The 21,766-nt window shown below is 40.7% G+C and overlaps 1 pseudogene; it reads right to left on the reverse strand.

Moving 5' to 3' along the window:
- Positions 1–20,393: 20,393 nt before the first annotated feature.
- Positions 20,394–21,266, reverse strand: LOC134363644 (ubiquitin-conjugating enzyme E2 L3-like; annotated as a pseudogene).
- Between the last annotated feature and the right edge of the window lie 500 nt (positions 21,267–21,766).

Here is a 21,766-nt window from a genome sequence, read left to right on the forward strand (position 1 = left end):
TGCCGGTCATGAAAAAGACTAAAAAAGAGAAAAAAACCTGAGCTACACAAAAAGCCTTCTCTAGGGAAACAGCAGCAAAGCAGCAATTTAGCTCAACCACACAGCTCAATTACTGGTCCCCACAGGAAGTTCCCCCATTTTAGAAGTAAGCAAAGGACAACAAATTAGTTCCAGCACAGAGTTTAAGTGGTGGGAACAGCAAATGATCCAACACAGAACTGAAAGAAAAACAAAGTACCTGCAACTGGAGACAAAGTTTGATATTAACTAGTAAAGGTTTCGTTTCACCAAAGAATACCTATAATACCTAGAAGGACTGGAAGTCCCCTGGGCTACCAAGCCAGAAATGGGGAAGGTCTAGGGACCTCAGCAATGCCCCCCGACACCCACAATCAGTCCTGAAGGTTGGGGACGAGGGCCTCGGCCATGGCCCCCCCACCCACTCCCACTCAGCCAGCCCAGTGGCAAGCACCAAGCCACCACAGGAAGTTCCCCAGGCTATCCCGAGCTGGGTCAGTGGAGGACCACACCCCACTGACCCCAGCAGCCAGCCCAGCAACAACTACCAACCTACAGCAAGAAGGGCCCTGGGTTTCCGAGCTGGAGTGGTGGTTGGCGAGGGCTTTTGCCCCCCCCCCCAACATCTGCATCCAGACCGGCAATGACCAAGCCACCCCTGGAAGCCCCCTGGGCTCCCCTGTGGGAATGTGGGGGGTGCTTCAGGCTTCAATCCCACCCCTCCTCCTTCCTCCTTCTTCCATCCCATTTCCTTCCCCTTTCCTCTCTCCCTCTCCCTCCCAACTGCCCAACTGCTCTGCAACAACATCCTAGAGGGTAAAAAAATAATATTAATAAAATTACATTTTCTTTTTAAAAAAAGTAGGAGTAACTACCTTGGTGATATTCTTACAAGAATTAAGTAAAATAGCATATGAAAGTGCTTGGCACCTCAATAAAAGTTAGTTTCCCCTCCAGTCATTAAGGTAAATGTGATTGAGAGTGGGGCACAGAGAAACAGCCAGCAGTCTTTAGCTGAAGTTTTCTGAAGTGCCCTCTCTGAAGGGATCTAACAAAATCCCATTGATGCTGCCACACCTCAGTCCTGGCAGTGGGGCTGGGGTCAAGTTCTAGGCTGTGCAGAGACTGAAAAGGGTTGCACACGAGTGAGGAGGATACCTGGTAGATTATGCATGTATTCCTCAAACTGGTTAGGATTCAGCAGGCCCTTCATTCAGATACATGTGTAGGGGAAGCTTAGCAGTTGAGACTGCGACATTAAGCAGCAAGCATCCTCGTTCACGTTCTGGCCACTGGTCCAAAGAGCAGGCAAGGGGTTCGAGGAGGCAACTTGAGTGTCTACTGGGTGAGCTGTACCAGCACAAGCTCACTGCTCTTTCTCTGCCCTGCAAAGCTGTCTTACCCTGTAAAACGTTCATCCCGATATAAATTTCCAGTGGAAGATTTCGAAGTCAAATACAAATCTTTAGCATAGGCATTCTCTATCTGCTGCTACTCTTGTTCATTGCTGTTTTGTAATTTTCCTTTTATTCAAATTAAATACCTTGCAGTCATTCAGAAAGCATGCCTTCTGTTGCCGCATCTTTCCGCTGTCAGAGCGTTAATTAGCTCTTGGCAGGTCTTAGACTCTGAAGAGCTTGAAAGGATGATTTGTGATTGTGCACTGAAGTACAGCAAGTTGCTTCAAATACACATGGTTAAAAGTCTATTGTTTGGTGATTGTCAATTCCTACACGATCTAGATTTTCATTTATTTGGCAGTAGTAGAAAATAGTGTTTCACTTTCCTGAAGGTAGAGCCATCATTATTTCTTATACCTGAACAAAGGAAGGCTGTAAAAACCTGAGGAAAAACATAAAAAGAAAAATGCGATCTTACTGAAGCAAAAAGCCCTATAAAATCTGAAAAGGGCTGCTTTGTGGAAGACCTATACTATAAAATTGATTCTTATTGCTACCGTTACCTTTAAAGGGGTCAAACATGGGCAACTCACAGAGAATCTTTCTTATTCATCTTTGCTGGCAAAATGAAGTCCATTCTTCTTAGACTGGCATTAGAATCCTTATGGGTTTTGAATTTGACACATTTGTCCCACCATTTCTCCTACTACCTATCTGCATACACATTAAGTGGCAAATTTTGAACATCCCAGTCCTTCTTTAATAGCCTAATTCAATTTTTACTTTCTTCCTGAGTCCTTTTCCCTACACTACTAATGGTCTCTCCCTCCTAGGGATAAGATTAGCAAATAAAAAAATAAGATGCTAGGTTAATTTTGAATTTCAGATAAAAACAAGAAATTATTTTTAATATAATTATATCCCATGCAATATAGGTATTTGGGATATATCGTAACTACAAATTTATTCCTTATATGTCTGAAATTCAAGTTTAACTGGGTGACCTGTTTTGTATCTGGTAACCCTACTTCCTTCTCTGAACTCTTGTGAGATTCATTGTCCTCATCATTTACTTTTTAATTGGCATTTCCAACCTAGTTTTTTGTGGCTGCAGTCAGAATTTAAGATCCCTAGAAACAGTGGGGAGCTCTACTTCCAGTTAAGATACAGAGGAGTGTGAAAGGTCTTCGTTCATGCAATTAAAAACCCCAAATCACCATGCAGACATACAAACAAAAATAATAATCATGTTTCTTAAAGACATTGAAGTATTATGGGCATGAAGAAATCTTAAAGAACTAATATCAGAGGGACAAGCTGTTGGAGGTGAGACCAGTTTCTAAGACTGTGGTCAGGAAACAGAGGAGGCCACCTGCAGGGAAGGACAGTCCTTGCTGTCACAGAGAGAAACCAGCAAGCCCTGGGCAAATCTGTGTGCTGGCATGTTATATCTGAATCTGAAAGAGCCTAGTAATCCTCTCTCATAGAAATGTTACTGAATAAGCAGAGACTGGGAGCTGGGATGCAAAATGTAAAAAGACCTCATTATTTTATAGCCAGAAAAAAAGGCCAATACTTACAGGGGAATAATAAGTATGACATTATAAGAAACAATGGCAGTAAGAAGAAAATAGACCAAAACCTTTCAAGTGCTAAAACACAAAAAATAACAATATTGTCCGCCTAAAATTCTTTGAGGATACTTCAAGAAGTTCATAAAAAGATTCATATTATCTTTTAATTCTATTTTTCTATGAACTTTTTGAAGTACATACACACTGTTCGGTAAAAATATCTGTCAAAAATTAAGGTTAAAGAAAAACATTTTCAGATAAAGAAAACAAGAAAGAAATGGTTGCCAGCAGATCCACATGAATAAAAATGCTAAAGAGTTTTTCCCTCTTAAAGGAGATGGTACCAGATAGAAATTCAGATCTACAATAGGAATAAAGACCCTTGATAATGCAAATAAAATGGTAAATATATAAGATTATTCTCTCTCTTAAATTTTTAAAAAGTCAATTAAAATTCTTTACACTATACGTGAAAAAATATATTAACTCAAGGTAGATCATGATAAATTCTGAATGTATATTGTGATTCCTAAAACAATGGTCATAAAAATAATAAAATTAGGCATAGTTTAAAAAGCCAGTAAGGAAATACTGAAAGATACTCATTTATACCCCCCCCCCCAGCCAAATGGAAAGAAACAAAAAACAGAAGGGACAAAAAGAGAATAAAGATAACGTGTCTCTCTGTAGATCCCTTTTCATAAACTACTTTAATTTTCAGAAATAAATGAGAAAACCACAATAGCTCTAGCTTAGAGAAACTATCCATGCCAAGCCTATTCTTTGTGGGGCTTTTTGTGAGTCTGCAGTCAGAGACTTGGCTGGAAGGCTGTGCCTCTATAGTCATTTCTATTCATGACTTATTTCTAACATCTTTATTGAGATACAATTTACATGCCATATAATTCACCCAATTCAAAGATACAATTCAATATTTTTTAGTAAATTTACAGAGTTTTGCAACCAATGCCACAACATAGCTTTAGAATATTGCATCATCCCCAAAGATACCTGGCACCATTTAGCCCTTTTCTCCTACCATTCTGTTTGCTAAATTTTAGGATCCCTGGATACAGCCTCAACTCACTGAACCCAGATCCCTGCTTGTAGACTTTTGTGTAATAAGCTCCTGCAGGTGATTTTAGAAAACAGTAAATTTGACAACTGCAATGGTAATCCTGCTCTCTTCTCATCAAATCTATTTCACTTTGCCTCTTCATTAGATCATGAAAGTTTAGAAAGATCTCATTATCTAGTGATAAACATAACCCCGTAGAAATTAACGGTATACCCAAGGTGCTGGCATTGTCCAACTGCAGTCGCACTTGTCTGTGCTGACTCCCTGGTGTGGTACAGTCTAGGGGCCCTGTGTAGACTCATGTTGATTTAAAATGAAAGATTCTTGCTGAAATATGTGAACATTTTAACTATTTAATATAAAGTGTAATAGAAAGTAGTGGTTAAGAACAAGAGCACTAGAGTGTGGTGGGGTCAAATTATGGCTTTCTATCTTTGTGAACTTGGGCAAGGCACCCAAATTCATGGAATCTTAGTTCCACTCTCTGGAATAACATATTCTTCATGAGGTTGTGATGTGCATAAAGTGAAACAAAATAAGTAAACAATTTGGAAAAATACCTGGCACATGGTAAGTATTTACTAGATGTTAATTATTCCTGGCATTATAGTTTATAGCTAGTAATTTCAGGTTGGGGTTATACCAGGACCGATTTGGAACATTTTGCTGCTCGATTCTACAATTAAGTAAGAAGGCTTAAGTTTTATAACCATGGCACTTACTTCAAAGGAATATTGTCACTGAGAAATAGATACAGAAAAACTCAGAGGGAGATGGCAGGATGGTAAATTGCTCATCTTATTCAGATGGAGTTTAGAAAAGTTGAGCCTGCACATTTTTGAAACTATGGCTGTGAGAAGCATCGACTACAACCATGTATTTATGTATTTCTGCTGTTGAAGAATTCTTAGAAGCGTGTACATGTTGTGCAGTTAGCATCTGTTTCTACAGCAATTCAAAAGCCATCGTGCCCTCTCCCTATACAACGCTTTTGGGTAATTTATTATTACCATTTTTTACTTCTATCAGTATGTCCCTATCTCTGATTTCAGAAATAGTGTATTGCTTTTCTCTGACAATCTAAAGGGGTCACAGGAATTTTAAAGTGGATTGCTACACCAAGTGGAAATGAGAGGCAAGGGAGAAGGCTGTGACTTCAGGATGGCAAGAGATGTGGTTCGACTACAAATTTAGAGGCAGCTTTGACTGGGGGAAACAGGAAAGTACAAGAACAATCAGAGGAAACTATTACAGATCTCTGGGCAGAGGGAAAACTCGTGGGGGGGGGGGGGAAATGTTCCTGCAGAGAGAGAGGGAGGACACAGCTGGTGACAATGTTAGACTGTCAGTTGTGGGGAAACTCACATGGAGCAGAGCCAGAGAAGAGCACAGGCTCCTTGCAGGTGCATTGAGGGCAAGGATAGGGTTAGATCTGCACATGTATCCAAACTAACTCTCTTGCACCTGTGCACGTGCACAAGAATGCACACGTGCTCTGCCAGGGACAACAGCATACCCATGTGGCCCCGGCAGTGGGAAGTGTGAACTGCTGACTGGGATGAACAGGGAGCGTGGGCTTTCTCTGCGTGGGCCTGTGCTGCGGCAGCTGGGGAAGGGCTGTTATTTTCATTGATTTCATGGCTCTCAGAGGGCACTGCTGCTGTCTCTGCCTGGCCACACAGCCCAGGAGACAATTCCCTTGCAGGATGGCTTCCTATACACTTGCATCTACTGAGCTGCCTTGGGTGATGGAAACAGTACTGCTAAGAGATGAGGGTTCTGGCTTTATGATGTGAAGGGAACTGCTGGGAGGTGTGTATTTCAAGACCTAAAAAGTGCCACAGACAAAGAAAATAGAAAAGGAAGACTCAGCAGTAAAACAGAAGTAATAGTAGTGACCTCCGTTGAAATATAATCAACAGGGAAAGAACCCATGTGGGCACAGGCCAGATGTTGGGGAAAAGAGGAATGACATTCTGGGAACTAGAGCAGAAAAGCAGGTCTCACTAAAAAAGTCAGGGGATTAGGAAAATATTAGAAAAAAATATGGTTTCCAGAGTCTACTTTGAACCTAGGAAACAAGCAAACATCTATAAGCTAAAATTAATACATACATAAAAAGATTTTTTTTATATAAACAGAGGTATCTAAAAGTCAGCATCACAACATCTGAAAATTGACAAGCAGACATGGTAAATAGAGGAATGCTCCTTTTTATTGTACTTTGTTTCCAGGGAATACAGTAAGGAAAAGAATGGGAAATAACCAGGTTTTTGTGCTATCTCATACCTAAGATGCTCCTAAGACCCGAAATAAAAATTGTTCCATAGACAAAAAGATTGGCTGAATAAAAAACTAGCTCACAAAATGAAACCATACACTGTGTGCTTTGGGGAAAATGAAAAGTCCTATGCGGGAAGCAAGACACAAGGGAAACAGCAGGTGAAAGTGCAGACACCAGAAGGATAAGTCACCACATGGGGAAGGGAGTGGCACTTAAGTAAAAGAGAAAATTCCTGAAATGTTTAAAAAGGGAGTTCCAGATTCCATCTATAATAATTCAATTAAAGGTGCAGACATTGCAAAACCAGCTTTTTAAAAGATTTAGAGTATCACCTACAGGAAAGTATAACCACTGAAGAAAACATCAAGATCATAGATATGTTCAATTTTTGAGTGTGTATTTTTGTATTATTCTTAGCACTGTGTAAAACAGATTAGATAGGAAAAGAATCTGCTCTGAGTGTTTGATATTGACCAAGGGATATTGATATTTTTCTCAGGATAAGCAGCCAGCTTTACAGACTATAATAACTCAGAAATGAAAGCAGGATATAACCAGAAAAATGGTTAAATTGCACAAAATTTTCAGTTGGGATGACCCCCACTTTATTCGAATGATGTCTTCACTAAAGAAAAGTTGAATTTGAAACTGAGAAGTAAAGCACCCACATGTGTATCCACTGACCCTAAATGAATGGTCACTGCTGTGAAAATTATGAAATCAAGGAGAGTGGGGCAGTAACCTGATTCCCTAGAGGATTATAAACTCTAGAAGCTCTCAGAGATGAAAAGATAAATGTGTTAGATTAATTGGAAGGACAAGTCAAAAATATAAAATTGGGTTGTATCTAACACTTCCGCAAAGTGTTAGAAGGACATTATATGCTTGTCAATTTTTCGTGTTATGAATTTTTCATAATATTTGTACTCTTAAAAGAAAGAAAAATGATACATAATCCTATTCCTCTAACACTTTTTCAAAAATTTGTGTGATTTTACTTTTCTCCTTCTATTCTTTGTTCATAAGATTATACATTCTGACACAATTATAAATAGAGCATATATATTTTTTTTTTTTTACAAAATGCATCCTATCTACAGCCTGGTGCCCTGAATTTCTAGGCTTAATATCTTTGTGTGGGAGTCTCCATACTCTTCCCCTGTAACTCCCTCTATCTTGCCTAGCAAAAATGGCAAAACTGGATTTCCATTGGCTACCACTTTTACGCTGAAATTATTCTCTATCTGATTTTCCTTTTCAAATTCAAAGGAAGCTCTTTTCTTCTGACCTTTTGATTAAACTCACTTATCTATAATCATTCTAGACTTTATCCTACCTTTGGAATGCTTCTCATGGGGGTGTTATTATTATTTTGAATGGGACAATTCTCCTCTGAAAATGAAATAACCTTGGTTTTCACCCACTACATAACAGGAGGGCTCTCCTGTCCTTGTTACAAATAACATAGATTCCAAAATTCTCCTTAGAAGGTAGCATCATCCCACTGAGAATCACTAACTGCTGTAGATTGATTGAATTGTGTCCCCAAAGTTCATAGACTAGAAGCTTAATCTCCACTGTAATTGTTGAGGGTGGGAAATCCTATTATGGTAATTAAAGGTTGGGGCCTTGAAGAGGTGATCAGATTGTAGAACCATGCTGCAGTGAATGGATTCAAAATGGTGGTCATGTGTGTGGTTCTGAGGGCTTTAAAAGGAGAGTGCATGACGAACTACCTTTTTCTCTGCTCTGCCATTTTCTTTCACGTGAGACCCCTGCCTTGCTGTAAAGCCACTATCCACACCAGATGTGTTTCTCTGGACTTTGGACTTCCCAGCCTCTCAAACTGTAAACAATAAATTTGATTTTCTTATAAATCACCTTGTTCCAGGTATTTTGTTACAAAGTAACAGAAATGAACTAATACACTAACATATATAATTCACTGTGCTAAAGATTCAGAACCAAACTAACAAAAACATAGCATGATTCTAGAAATATGTCAAAGCACTGCTTATCCAGAAGTGTCTTCTTCCATGATTCCTGAAATTTCCACTATTACCTGTCACCTTGAATAGATATGTAATAATAACAAAGTATATAGCTCTTACCATATGCCAGGCAGTATTCTAAGCACTATACACACATAGTAATTTAATCCTCACTGTAACTCTATCAGTTCCAGCTGCTATAACATAATATTGTAGACTTGGTGGCTTAAGAAACCAAACATTTATTTATCACAGTTCTAGAGGCTGGGAAGTTGAAGATCAAGGAGTTTGCAGATGTGATGTCTGGTGAGGGCCCTCTTCTGGTTTGCAGAAAGCCACCTTTTTGTTGTATCCTCACATGGTAGGGAAAGAGAGAGAGCAACAGCAAGCTCTACTCTATCTTTTCTTATAAAGGCACTAATTCCAGCATGAGTGCTCTACCCTCAAGACCTAATTACCTCCTAAAGGCCTCATCTCCAAATAGTGTCAGATTGGGGATTAGGGTTTCAGCGTAAGATTTCAGGGGGACACAAACATTCAGTCCATAACGGGTATTATTAATATTATTCCCATTTTACTGATGAGGAAACTGAGGCATTGAGAGTTAAGTGACTGGTAACTAGTAGAGTCACTAGTTGGTTAGTGGTGGGGCAAATATTTGAGCTAATGTGATACAAGTCCAGAGTCCATGCATGCTTTTAATTACTAGCGTACGATGCCTCTAGGTGAATCCAAGATCACAGGCTCCAATGGTCACTGCTAAAATGATTGTCCGTTACCTTGGAAGAAAGTAAAGTCATGTAGTATGCTAATCTTCAGCCATAACTATATGGATGGCCCCATCAAACATAAAAAATTAACAAAAGAGGTATACATGGTACTGGTTGAAAGTACAGATTTTGAAGCACTTCAGACCCACCTTCCTATCATGACTCTACCACCACCAAGTTGTGTGACCAGGCACTTAGCACAGTCTGCAGCATGAAGTAAGCCTTTGATAGGTATTAGTGTTAGTGTTATTATAATTATCACTATGATTAATCATCCTTATTATTAATATAAGTAAAGTAGCACTTTTTCCACAGTGCTTCTCAACCTGGTAGTCCTTTAAAATCAGCTGGAAAGGTTTTAAAAAATACCTGAGCCACCCGCTTGCTGGCCTGGCGCCAGGCTTTCCGGAGCTTGCGGACCGGCCTTGGCTCCCACTCCCTCCGCGGTTCTCTGGCGGGGCTGGCGGCGGAGGGCGTCCCGGGCCAGTTTCGGGAGGGCAAGGAAGTACGGGCGGGCCGACTATCACTCCACCATACCCTGGACTCCGGCCCCAGGTAAACTCCCTGTTACTGGGAGGCAGATACCATCTGTGCGGCCACCAGTTTGGAAAAAAGCCTAACGAATTTCTGGTTGGGAATAGTGTGGTAGGAGAGTTCCCAGGTCCGCTTGAACCTGCCGGAGACCAGGCTGCAGGTGGGTGCTAGACTCGGTTTATACTGGGGGGATACAAAGGTGAACAAGACCCGAGAAAGATCTACATAGTGCCACAAAGGCACCCAGAGAGACTGGGCGTCTGTGCCCAGCAGAAACCTGGTAGACTTCCTGGGCGAGGCGGTACCGAGCAGGGTCTTGAAGGCCCAGCTGATAGACGAGGGGTGCAGAAGACACGCCCCAGCCCAGCACAGTGCGCACAGAGTGGGGAGACGTGCGGCCAGGGAGGCGGAGACTCGACAAAAACCACACACCCGGTGGGGTCGCTACTGCACGATCTAACAGCCTGGGCCAGAGCACACGGAACAGGGAGAAGTCCTGCACAGGAAGTGAAAGCTCAACAGAGATCACACACCCTATGGTACGTGACCCACCAGCCCAGCAGAGTCCAAGCTGACCAGAAAGGTGGCTCCCCGGAGAAGCCCAAGACCCGAGGCAACCACACACACAAGGCACTAGAGGCCAACTGAGCAGTCACGGAGGGAGCCATACGAAATTGGCAACCACAGCAACATCCTAGTTAGTCATTAGTCTCAAACCGGTGGACTGTGAAACCCCCGGCCACAATGAATAAACACCAAAAAAAAGATACCAGAAATACAAAAAATCAAGAAAGTACACCACCAAAAGTTAATAAATCTCAAACTCTAGATCCTATAGAACAAGAAGCCCTTGAAATGACTGACAAGGAATTTCGAGTGATAATTCTAAAGAAACTGAATGAGATACAAGAAAACTCAGCTAGACATCATGATGAAATGAGGAAAAGTATACAGGATCTGAAAGAGGAAATGTACAAGGAAATCAATGTCCTGAAAAAAAATGTAGCAGAACTTGCTGAACTGAAGAAGTTATTCAACGAAATAAAAAACACAACGGAGAGTTTAACCAGCAGGCTTGTCGAAGTTGAAGAGAGAACCTCTGAACTTGAAGATGGGCTGTTTGAAATAACACAAGCAGACAAAAAGAAAGAAAAAAGAATCAAGGACATTGAAGAAAATCTGAGAGAGATATCAGACAACCATAAGCGATCAAATATCCGAGTCATGGGTATTCCAGAAGGGGAGGAAAATGGAGATTCCATTGAAAATATATTCAACAAAATAGTGGCAGAAAACTTCCCTGGTATAGGAAAAATCACAGATCTTCAGATCCAGGAAGCTCAACGATCTCCAAACGTATTCAACCCAAAAAGGCCTTCTCCAAGACATGTCATAGTCAAATTGGCAAAACTCAGAGACAAAGAGAGAATCTTAAAAGCTGCAAGAGAGAAGCGTCAAATCACCTATAAGGGAGCCCCAATCAGGTTAACATCAGACTTTTCATCACAAACCATAAAAGCTAGAAAGGAATGGGATGATATTTTCAAAATACTAAAAGACAAAGATTGCCAGCCAAGAATACTCTACCCTGCAAGGCTATCCTTCCGAAATGAGGGGCAAATAGTATATTTCTCAGACAAACAAAAACTGCGGGAGTTCACTACCACAAGACCACCCTTACAAGAAATCCTCAAGGGAGTACTGGGTTTGGTTCCTGAAAAAAAACTACCACTGCCATAAAAACCCAAGAAAAATCTAAACCCACTAGTATAATAAAAATGGCATTCATGAAGAGAAAACAAGCTAACAAAAACACTATCTACAACCTAAGGAACCAACAAACACAGAAAACAAACAGTAAATCAGAAAGCAAGGAACAAAAGACACTTAAGACAACCAAACAACCAACAAAATGCTAGGAATAAATCAACACCTTTCAATAACAACTCTTAATGTAAAAGGCTTAAATTCCCCAGTTAAAAGACACAGACTGGCTGACTGGATCAAAAAGCAGGACCCAACTATATGCTGTCTACAAGAGACCCACCTCACCCATAAAGATTCACACAGACTAAGAGTGAAAGGATGGAAAAAGATTTACCATGCAAACAGAAAAGAAAAACGAGCTGGAGTAGCTATTCTTATATTGGACAAAATAGACTTTAAACTAAAAACCATAAAAAGAGACAATGAGGGACACTATTTAATGATAAAAGGACTGATCCATCAAGAAGACATAACAATCATAAATATGTATGCACCCAATGTTGGAGCAGCCAGATTTATAAAACAAACTCTATTAGACCTAAAGAAGGAAATAGACACTAATACCATAATAGCAGGGGACCTGAACACCCCACTGTCAATATTAGACAGATCATCTAGGCAAAGAATCAGTAGAGAAACACAAGATCTAAACAAGACTCTAGACCAATTGGAATTGGCAGATATCTACAGAACATTCCACCCAACAACCTCAGAATATTCATTCTTCTCATCAGCACATGGATCATTCTCCAGGATAGATCACATATTAGGTCACAAATCAAGTCTCAATAAATTCAAAAAAATTGGAATTATCCCATGTATCTTCTCAGACCACAATGGATTAAAACTAGAAATTAATAACAAACGAACCTCTGGAAACTATACAAACACATGGAAATTAAACAGCATTCTACTTAATGACATATGGGTCCAAGAAGAAATCAAGCAGGAAATCAAAAAATTTATTGAAACTAATGAAAACAATGATACATCATACCAAAACCTGTGGGATACTGCAAAAGCAGTATTGAGGGGAAAATTTATTGCATTAAACGCTCACTTCAGAAGAATAGAAAGATGGCAAGTGAACAACCTAACACTTCACCTTAAAGAACTAGAAAAACAAGAACAATCCAAACCTAAAGTTAGCAGACGGAAAGAAATCATTAAGATCAGAGCAGAACTGAATGAAATTGAAAACCAAAAAACAATTCAAAAGATCAACGAATCAAAAAGTTGGTTTTTTGAAAAGATAAATAAAATTGACAAACCATTAGCATGGCTAACAAAAAAAAGAAGAGAGAAGACTCAAATAACAAAAATTAGAAATGAAAAAGGCGATATTACAACTGATTCATCTGAAATACAAGGAATCATTCGAGACTACTACAAACAACTATACGCCAACAAATTTGAAAATCTGGAGGAAATGGATAAATTTCTGGACACACACAAGCTCCCAAAACTGAACCGTGAAGACGTAGAAAATTTGAACAGACCAATAACAATAAAGGAGATTGAAGCTGTTATCAGAAGGCTCCCAACAAAGAAAAGCCCAGGACCAGATGGATTCACAGCAGAATTTTACCAAACATTCAAACAGGAATTGACACCGATTCTTTACAAACTATTCCAAAAGATTGAAACGGACGCAAATCTCCCAAACTCATTCTATGAAGCAAACATCATCCTGATACCAAAACCAGGTAAAGATATAACCAAAAAAGAAAACTACAGGCCAATATCCCTGATGAATATAGATGCAAAAATCCTCACTAAATTACTAGCAAACAGAATACAGCAACACATACGAAAAATTATTCATCACGATCAAGTGGGATTCATCCCAGGGATGCAAGGTTGGTTCAACATACGCAAATCAATAAATGTGATACACCATATTAATAAACTCAAACACAAGGACCATATGATCATCTCTATAGATGCTGAAAAAGCATTTGATAAAGTTCAGCACTCATTCATGACAAAGACCCTCTATAAGTTAGGTATAGAGGGAAAGTATCTCAACATAATTAAAGCCATATATGCCAAACCCACAGCCAATATCATCCTGAATGGGGAAAAGCTGAAAGCTTTTCCTTTAAGAACAGGAACTAGACAAGGATGCCCACTCTCACCACTCCTATTCAACATAGTGTTGGAAGTACTAGCCAGAGCAATCAGAGAAGAGAAGGAAATAAAGGGCATCCAGATTGGAAAAGATGAAGTCAAACTGTCCCTGTTTGCAGATGACATGATCCTATATATCGAACAGCCTAAAACCTCTACAAAAAAACTCTTGGAATTGATAAATGATTTCAGCACAGTAGCAGGATACAAAATCAACACACAAAAATCAGTAGCATTTCTTTTCTCCAATAGTGAACATGCAGAAGGAGAAATCAAGAAAGCCTGCCCATTTACAATAGCCACCAAAAAAATAAAATACTTAGGAATTGAGTTAACCAAGGAGGTGAAAAATCTCTATAATGAGAACTACAAAACACTGCTGAGAGAAATTAGAGAGGATACAAGAAGATGGAAAGATATCCCATGCTCTTGGATTGGAAGAATCAACATAGTGAAAATGTCCATACTACCCAAAGTGATATACAAATTCAATGCAATCCCCATCAAAATTCCAAAGACATTTTTCTCAGAAATGGAAAGAACTATCCAGACATTTATATGGAATAATAAAAGACCACGCATAGCCAAAGCAATGCTGAGCAAAAAAAATAAAGCTGGAGGCATAACACTACCTGACTTTAAGCTATACTACAAAGCTATAATAACCAAAACAGTATGGTACTGGCATAAAAACAGACACACTGACCAATGGAATAGAATAGAGAATCCAGAAATCAACCCACACACTTACTGTCAGCTGATCTTTGACAAAGGCATCAAGCCTATTCAGTGGCGAAGGGACTACCTCTTCAGCAAATGGTGCTGGGACAACTGGATATCCATATGCAGGAGAATGAAACTTGATCCATACCTCTCGCCGTATACTAAAATCAACTCAAAATGGATTAAGGATTTAAATATACACCCTGAAACAATAAAACTTCTTAAAGAAAACATAGGAGAAACACTTCAGGAAATAGGACTGGGCACAGACTTCATGAATACGACCCCAAAAGCACGGGCAACCAAAGGAAAAATAAACAAATGGGATTATATCAAACTAAAAAGCTTCTGCACAGCAAAAGAAACAATTAAAAGAGTTAAAAGACAACCAACAGAGTGGGAGAAAATATTTGCAAAATATACATCTGACAAAGGATTAATATCCAGAATATATAAGGAACTCAAACAACTTTACAAGAAGAAAACAAGCAACCCAATTAAAAAATGGGCAAAAGAGCTAAGTAGGCATTTCTCTAAGGAAGATATACAAATGGCCAACAGACATATGAAAAAATGCTCAACATCACTCAGCATTCGGGAAATGCAAATCAAAACCACATTGAGATACCATCTAACCCCAGTTAGGATGGCTAAAATCCAAAAGACTATGAACGATAAATGCTGGCGAGGCTGCGGAGAAAAAGGAACTCTCATACATTGTTGGTGGGACTGCAAAATGGTGCAGCCTCTATGGAAAATGGTATGGAGGTTCCTCAAACAATTGCAGATAGATCTACCATACGACCCAGCTATTCCACTGTTGGGAATATACCCAGAAGAATGGAAATCATCAAGTCGAAGGTATACCTGTTTCCCAATGTTCATCGCAGCCCTCTTTACAATAGCCAAGAGTTGGAACCAGCCCAAATGCCCATCATCGGATGAGTGGATACGGAAAATGTGGTACATCTACACAATGGAATACTACTCAGCTATAAAAACGAATGAAATACTGCCATTTGCAACAACATGGATGGACCTTGAGAGAATTATATTAAGTGAAACAAGTCAGGCACAGAAAGAGAAATACCACATGTTCTCACTTATTGGTGGGAGCTAAAAATAAATATATAAATTCACACACACACACACACACACACACGCACACAAACCGGGGGGGGGGGGGAAGAAGATATAACAACCACAATTATTTGAAGTTGATATGACAAGCAAACAGAAAGGACATTGTTGGGGGGGAGGGGGGGAGGGAGAAGGGAGGGAGGTTTTGGTGATGGGGAGCAATAATCAGCCACAATGTATATGGACAAAATAAAATTTAAAAAAAAAAAAAAAAAAAAAAAATACCTGAGCCATGCACCATACCAAATAAGCAAGACTATCAGAGGCAGCGGGGTGGGGGGTGAGAGGTGCTCATCAGTTTTTTTTTTTTGTACAACTCTCCAAACCAATCCAAAGTACAGCCAAGAATAAGAATGGCACTGATCACCTAATGCTCCTAGGACCTTGAAGGCAGCATGCTGGCACCTGGGACACGACACCTTGCCCTACAGAGCTTCACAGCATAGACCCAGGATCAGGCAGCCTCCATTGCTGCATCTTCCAGTCCTGTTTCTGTCTCATCCTGTATGTCTAGTGCCCCCTGCAGGTGGCAGCCCCAAAAGAGACCCTAAGATGTAGACACTGGATATGTCACTTAGGCTCATTATTCACCGAACCCAAATGAGTGTTTTAGCACTAAGTGATTTAAATCTTTATGGATTAATTTTGTTATTATTATCACTACTGTTAGAACTGTAGTTTGTCAAGCATCTGTTATATCCCAGATTCCCTGACAGTACTCCACATTTTACCCCCCAGACAATCCAGCAAGATGGGTGCTATTATCCAAATTCCGCAGGTGAAGAAACTGATGCAGAGTGAAAACTCACATGGCTTCTAAATGGTGAAGCCTAAATTTGAACCAGATCCAAGCTCTGAAGGCCCTGCTCCCTCCACCAGATCATGGTGTCTTGGCTAAGACTCCCTAGCCACCATAAGGATCTTTAGCAGCATCTTCTCAGGTCTGGACTTACCCCACATTGTCCCTAGTCTTGAGAATAATAGATCAATTTTGGTTCCTGAGGGGAGGGGGGTCAGGCAGGGACTACGAAGGTTTTGGAAACACTAGATATTCCCAACAGGAACTTTATTCAAAGGTGAAGGAGAAGACAAAAGGTGCCTATGGTCTCCATGAGCCTGAGGATTATGGCTCTTTAAGTTCATGGAAAGATTCACAGTATCTTTCAACTTTGTGAAATACCGTCTTATCCCAGCCCTCAGGGGCCCCCAGTAAATGTTCAGAAGTAAGCAACTTTAAACATTCTGTCTGGGCCGAGCCCGTGGTGCACTCGGGAGAGTGCGGTGCTGGGAGCGCAGCGATGCTCCCGCCGCAGGTTCGGATCCTATATAGGAATGGCTGGTGCGCTCACTGGCTGAGTGCCGGTCACGAAAAAGGCAAAAAAAAATAAAACATTCTGTCTAACAAGCTTCAGTAGTCGCAGTGTTGGTCAGCATATTTCTGCCCCTCACCCCTCTTGGTGGAATTCTAAATAACAAGGAAGTGAGGGAGAAGGGAAAGGAATAAGAATAAAGACAGACAATGAGAAAGATCCCACCATCTTCCCTTCCACCATCTTCCCTTCCACCATCTTGCCAGAATATTCTAGAATTTAGCTTGACCTTGTTTTGAATCAAAGTTTTTTGTTTTTAAATCAAGACTTTGTGGTTTTAAACAAATCTTTTCACGGGAATTTAAATGGGAATTCAATCATCGAACAACCAGCTTGTTGTACATTAGGTATCCAGTACTTACGAATCTTATAACTGAAGTTTTGCACCCTTTGATCAGTATCTCCCCTTTTTCCCTACCCCCCAACCCCTGATAACCCTCATTCTACTCTCAGTTGCTACAAGTTTGACTTCTTTCAGATTCCACATATAAGTGAGATCATCTGCCAGTAGAGTAGATCTCTGAGTACCACACACACACGCACACACATGTACACACAGGTAACCATGTGAGGTGATGGGTACGTTAATTAGTGTCTTTGTGGTAGTCATTTTACATGTATACATACATAAAACCATCACATTTTACACCTTATATATACAATTTTTATTTGTCACTTATACTTCAATAAAGCTAGGAGAAAACAATCACTGCCTAACTTGCCACATCATGATGTTCTCAGTATAAAGTTGGAGAAGAAGTGATTAACTAAGTAAGTTAATAAATATGTAACGTTTGAATAGAGAAATTAAAGGACAGAGAGGAGAAGTGATTTTCAAAAGTCCTAAAGAGAGAAAAAGCCAGCCCGAGACACTTTTGAAAAGACCCGAGGGGAGGGATGCCTTAGAGTTGATTTTAAAAAGGTCCTGAGTTTCTAAATGACAGTCCTGAGTTGTACCCAGAAAATAATTTCCTATATAACTCTGGGTCTTTCTTTGAAGCTAGAAACCAAAGCCAAGGACTTAGGAAGTCCATTGAACAGTGATGAGCAACAGAGCCCAGGGGGAGATAACAGGAGTGGAGGATGCATTTTCTCAGTGTCTGTCGAGTGCAGAATGCACAGAAAAGCAAAACTGGGAAGTGATCAGAATGGAGTTGTTCTCCAAGGGTCCAAGGAAATAGGAGAGAGGCCCCTGACAGGGAAGTGACTTTAATCCCAAGAAATCACAAAGAGCCTCACCTCCCTGGACTGACAGTTACTATAAGACCTGCATGGCTGGATAGAGTCTTTTAAGAACCCCACATCTCTCAGGCTTTTCATATTTATAATAATCATATCATTGTCATTTTCATATTTATCAATTGACTTCGTGGCATGCGATGATAAATTCCCCCTTCATTTAGATACTCAGATTCTCCAGTTTTCATTTCCTCTAACTGAGAGGATGTTAGTAATTGTTCAAAATATCCTCTACCGTCTCCTACTGGATGCTCCGGCAACACCTAATTGCTGGTCATTCCCGGCTATCGCCCTTTTCCTCCTCCTTTTGTCTAGACATCTCTTACTGACTATTTAAGATATCTCTCAGGTGGTACTTTCCCGGCGAATTCCCAAGGTCAGGTTCCATCTCACATGGATATATAAATTTCTGTGCATAATGCTGTCATTGGACTTACCACATTACGCATTAATTATCTATTTATTTGTGTCAACCAGCTAGAACTGTGAGCTGCTAAAGGGGCGGGACTAGATCTTGCTCATCTTTAAATCCCCATCAGCTAGCACAGAGACAGCGGCCTGGTAGAATCTGGTAAATGTCCATTGGTTTAATAACTGACCGAATGTTTTTAAACAAGTGAAAATGTATAGGAAAGCTTTACAAAAAGTTATCTAGTAATCAATAGCAATAATCAAGGGTTAAAAATAATTCCACCTTCTCCTTATGACTTGGCAGAATACAGCACGATGGGGCCACAAATCAAAGAAATCATCGTATGCTTTGAGATACAATTAAATGTTGGGTGTGCTAAAATCCTATACTGTATAGAAAATTCCTAACTTGTGAATAGGTTAGGTTCCATTCCATTGAAAATCTCATTTATTTGAACCTCAGGATGTATTTTCTGAATGGATCTGTGCTGTGAGTGGCGGCTAAGTGCCCACCACAGCCCACCAGCCACAAAACCCTATGTAACCCATAATGCAGCTGAGCTTCTCTCCCCTGAGAATACTTCTCTGCTGTTTCTCTTCACTCGAACATATTACAGGCCCTGGAGGCCTTGTCAATATTCTCCCATCTCCCCATTGTCACTTCTAGAATAATTTCCATTACCACACAGAACCATTCTCTCTCAGTTATAGTTTTCTATCATCCTCTTTTTCATTCCCTCCCCTCCAGCGTAAAACATGTTGACTCTGCAACGCTGTGAGCCCAAAGCGAGAGGAAAGGCCATCTCCTTCCTGGGATGCTGCAGAGAAAGGGTCCTGCAGGGGTACCAGCTACCCAGATTGGTACTGGCTAAGTAGCCAAGTCTTGCTAATAAAAATCCTGCAAAGGGTCCATCTGTGCAGGGGGAGGGCTGTGGTGGGGCTGCTGCACCGAGGAGTTGGCTAGTGACAGAGGAGCTAGGAATTTCCAACGGATATTCTCACTTGAGCTCTGCCTGCCATGACCAGCTGATCTTCTCAATTGACTGCAGGTCGGAGTGCCAAGCTTTGGCCTCAGAAGATTTCTGGGGAGAAATTCATCACCTAGATGCACATGTCCCCTGGCCGACAGCCCTTTCCTTGGGGTCCCTGCAGACCTGCTACTGCAGGGTTCACCTGCTCGGGCCGGACAGTGGGGGCCTCAGTCACGTGCACAGCCTTCAGGCTTGCCAGTGTAATCTGTGTTATTGTAGTAGCCTTAGCCAGATTTTTACACAAGAGCTGGGCCTTTTTTTTCTTTCTTTCTTTTTTTTTTTTTACAACTTTGGAAGGAGGACTGTTTACTTATTCTTTAATTTTTTTTAAAGGATGTTAGAAACTGGAGTTACGGGAATTTGAACCAACTTCCACCCTGAGCAGTACAGCACGGGAGAAGAAAAGCCATCAGAAAAATTTTTTAAATAATAGTAATTTAAAAAATTACTGGAGACGCCAGAGCTGGCTCTTCTCCTCTGGAGGGGGAGAGGGGCCTGGGTCTGGGAGGGGATCAAGTGAAAAATGAACAAAGCGAGACAATGGAGTCATGAGGGCAGCGGTGAAAAGGAGCTACAAACTTTCATTTTTTTTCTTTTTTCTTTAATTTTTAATCTTATGGATTAAACATAACTTGAAGATATTGGATAAATTTGAGCAAGAAAAGAAACACCATTGTTTTGTAGTAGATTGAAGTGATGATTTTTAAAAGGAAGAAAGCAGAACTAGAACATCTTAAATTTTCAATCCTTTCTTTGCAGATTACCTAGACCACTTTTGATGAAGAAAACTGCGAAAAGTTAGTAATTGTCATGAGTGAACAGCAGCCAGGTGGTGGAACATGCCAATTTTCCACAGAGTCCTGCTTTGCGGGGTGTCTGAGTGCACCGCTTGGGGTCTCTGCTCACATTTGCTGGAATCAATTGCAGCACGTTTTAGTCCACAGGTCACTTTTCCCCATTTTTTTTTTTTTTTTTTTTTGTAAATTCAGCATTCCCACCAAATTTTTTATGGTCCGTAGAGTGTTCTTCAGCAAGGTCAGCTGGAAGGGCATGCTCAGCCTGAGGACTGTTCAGTGGTGCCAGGAGGGATTGGATTACTTGGTTTGGATTGCTGGCTTCCAGTTTTTAGTACTAATCACCTGAAAACAGACCTGCTCCTCCCCCCCTTTCTTTTTTTAATCAACGTTCAGGTGATAGATCTTTGTGAAATAAAGTGATCTTTGGTGGTTTGAAAGTTGATTTCAATTCTGAAAAACCCTTTATCATGTGGAGGGTTGTCAGGGACAACAAGCCTTTGCCAAATCCATAAATGAGCTTCATCAGCCTGGGTGTTCTGAAGTTTTTCACTCCACATTTGCAGATATCTTCAAGCTCTTTAATCAGTCTCCTGCTGGCCACCAGCTTAGATCTGCTGCTGCTTTCACAAATTCCTAACATAAGTTCTGGCTTCTTAATCCTTCTTAAAAGTGTCCCCTCCATTCCATCCCTGTGACTACTACTGGGGGCATGCTCATGCATTATTTGTAGGGCTCTCCTAATTGGTCTCACTGTTTCAGTTCTTGCCCCCTTCAAATTAACCTCTGCCTTGCACACAGAGCTAGCAAACACGCCCATTACTAGATACACAGAGTAAAGGCTGGTGCAGAAGCATTGACATGTGCGCAGCAGGCAGACAAACCTGCAGGTGCTGGCCTTTTTCAAGCTCTGTGTTGGCTTCCTGTGCACCCAGGGTAGCATCTGCTTTTCTTGGAGTGTCATTTGTGGCACTCTCTGATGGGCTCCTCTGATGTTCCTCACCAAACTCATGTCTTGTCACCTCCCATCTTGTGTTCCACAAGATGATCCTATCTCACAACAATGAAACTCTCTCCATGTCTGTCCCACCTCAGTCTCTCTCTTTCCCAGGTTGTCGTGCCCCCAGCCTTCTTCCTACCTCAAGCCCACCACTCATCCCCTTGTAAGTGTCTGCTCATTCTTCACAGTTTTCAACCTGAAGCTCTGCTTCTCAGCGAAGGCATTCCTCGTTCCCACTAGTTGAATTGCTCCTGCCTTCTGCTCTGTGGGGGTTTGGGCCTTTGTACAGCTGTGCCATAAACAGCCCTTTGATATGATTTTCAATGGGGAGGTCAAATAGCATCATGGTTTAGAGCATCGGCTTTGAACTAGATTTTCTGGGTTCAAATCCCAAATCTCTACTTACAGGCTTTCCTATCCAGGACAAATTGTTTAACCCAAAGCGAAGCACTTTTTATGGCACTTATATGGTGAATAGAAAAATGTAGTCTAGATTATCTCAAGATGGGGGG

Source organism: Cynocephalus volans, chromosome 15 (assembly GCF_027409185.1).
Source record: "Cynocephalus volans isolate mCynVol1 chromosome 15, mCynVol1.pri, whole genome shotgun sequence".
Lineage (NCBI taxonomy): Eukaryota > Metazoa > Chordata > Mammalia > Dermoptera > Cynocephalidae > Cynocephalus > Cynocephalus volans.